Source organism: Oratosquilla oratoria, chromosome 10 (assembly GCF_046742065.1).
Source record: "Oratosquilla oratoria isolate Oo_2021 chromosome 10, ASM4674206v1, whole genome shotgun sequence".
Classification (NCBI taxonomy): Eukaryota; Metazoa; Arthropoda; class Malacostraca; order Stomatopoda; family Squillidae; genus Oratosquilla; species Oratosquilla oratoria.
This window is the reverse complement of record NC_134786.1, coordinates 25004281-25007216: the sequence shown is the minus strand read 5'-3', so window position 1 is coordinate 25007216 and position 2936 is coordinate 25004281.

Here is a 2936-nt window from a genome sequence, read left to right as displayed (position 1 = left end):
GGAAACGCTCTACTTGAGATGATTACTGACCATACAATGACACAATGGATACAGGAGAACACCAGGTATAGAAATGAAGAAGAACCATCGAGACTAGACTTAATAATTACATCTGAACCTAGAATAGTGGACAAGATTGAATATAAAACACCAATAAGTAGAAGTGACCACATATTGATTGAACTGGAACTTAATGAAGAAAAATATATGAAAAGAAATGAGCAATATAGAAAAGGAAGAATGATGTATGAAAAAACAAACTTTGATAAAATAAGAGAATTCTTTCAACAAGAAAACTGGGAAGAAATATACAAAGAAGAAACAACAGTGGAAGAGAAATGGAATATTTTGACAAAAAATAAAAAAAAAGGAGTGGAAAAGTATGTCCCAAGACAAAAACAAGAAAAAGAACATGTAAAATGCTGGTACAACAAAAGCTGTAGGGCAGTGGTTCCCAAACTGTGGGTAAATTACCCCCTGGGGGGGGGGGAGATAACAAATTTCGGGGGTAATGGAGGGCTGACAAAAAAATTGAAAATAAAATAGAATAAAATAAAATCAAGAAAACATCATGGTACCCGGCATTAGGATTAAGGTTAACTTAGTACGTATAATTGTAAAACTGAAAAAAAAAGGTTGGGAACCACTGCTGTAGGGAGTTAAAGACAAAAAAGACAAAGCCTGGACCAGATGGAAAAAAGACAGAAGACCTGAAAAATGGAAAATATATACCTGTTATAGAAATGAATATGTACAAATGTGCAGAGAGGAAAAGAGAAAATATGAAAAAGATATCATAGAAAAGTGTAAAGATCAACCAAAACTATTCTACAGATTTGTAAACAATAAACTGAAAAACAAACAAGACTTGGAGAAATTAAGACAAGAGGGAGTTGAATACACTGAGGAAATGGAAATGGCGGAAATTATGAACAAACATTTTAAATCAGTGTTTACAAGGGAGAACATACAACCTGAAGAGAACGAATGGAAAGAGAAAGTCCCCCCCCTATGGAAGAAATAGAAGTAACAAAGAATGAAATATTAACACACTTGAGTAATCTTGATGTCAGAAAATCGCATGGACCAGATGAAATAGCAAACTGGATACTGAAAGAATGCAGGAATGAACTGGCAGACAAAATACATAGCATACTAAATAGTTCCTTGAAAGAAGGAAAAGTTCCAGAAGATTGGAAAAAAGCAAATATAGTACCTATATATAAAGGAGGAAATAAAGAAGAACCTACCAGTCTCTCTAACAAGTACAATAGCAAAAATTTGTGAAAGAATTATCAAAAGTAGATGGGTAAAATATTTAGAAAAAAACAAAGTGTTAAATCCAAGGCAATTTGGATTCAGACAAGGACGATCATGCGTCACCAATTTGATATGTTTCTATTCAAGGCTAACAGATATAATACAAGAAAGAGATGGATGGGCGAACTGTGCATTTTTAGATCTAAAGAAAGCTTTTGACAAAGTACCACATAAGAAGTTGCTTAAGAAATTAGAAACTGAAGGAGGAATACAGGGCAAACTACTAAATTGGATGGAGGACTTTTTGCAAGAAAGAAAAATGAGAGTAGTGATAAGAAACCAGCACTCAAAATGGGATGAAGTAATAAGCGGTGTTCCGCAGGGAACAGTTCTGGCCCCAATAATGTTTGCTATATATATTAATGATATGGATGAAGGAATAGAAAGCTATATGAGCTTCTTTGCAGATGATGCAAAACTACTGAAAAGAGTGAAAACTGAAGAAGATTGTGAATCACTACAGAGATATCTAAATAAAGTACAGGAATGGAGTAGGAAGTGGGAGATGGAGTTCAATACAAAAAAGTGTAGTATAATGGAATTTGGAAAAAGCAAAAACAGAATAACAGGAGCATATAAATTGGGAGAAGAAGGAATAAAAAAAGTAGAAAATGAGAAGGACCTGGGAGTCATTGTTATGAATAATATGTCACCTGAGAAACATATAAATAAGATTTTTTGAGAAACTTATAATCTAATAAGAACAATCAAAGTTGCATTTACATACCTGGATGAAGAAATGGTGAAGAAAATCCTAATCACCCTGATAAGACCAAGATTGGAATATGCAGCAACGATATGGTCACCAAGTACAAAAAAATATATAAAAAAAACTTGAAAGAATATAAAGAGCAATTACAAAACTGGCACCAACACTCTCAAAACTATCATATGAAGAGAGACTGGCAAAACTTGAACTACAGACACTAGAGCAAAGAAGAGAGAGAGGAGATTTGATAGCTTTACAGAATCATGAAAGGCATAGAAATTACTGACAGAGAGAATCTGATAAAATGGGATGACAGAAATACTAGAGGACACGGAAAGAAAATAAAAAAAGAGAGCTATAGAAGAGATTTGAAAAAGAACAGCTTTCCTCACAGAGTAATAGACAGTTGGAACAAGTTAGATGAGAAAGTGGTGTGTGCAAAAACAATACATGAATTTAAAAATAGTTTAGATAAAATGAGATATGAAGACGGGACACCACGAGCATAGCTCCCCTTCCCGTAAAATACAACTAGGTAAATAGGTAAACACACACACACACACACACACACACACACACACACACACACACACACACACACACACACACACACACACACACACACACACACACACACACACACACACACACACACACACACACACATATATATATATATACACAGTATATATATATATATATATATATATATATATAGTATATATTATAAGTGTGTGTGTGTATACACATGTATGTATATGTATATATATGTAAATACATTACGCACATTGTGTACTCATAGATAAGTATAGATATGTTTTTAAACACACACAAGCACGCACATTTTCCAAGGAAATGAATGTTCACACATTGTCATTCGTTACTGAGAGTATCTGTGTTAACAGTT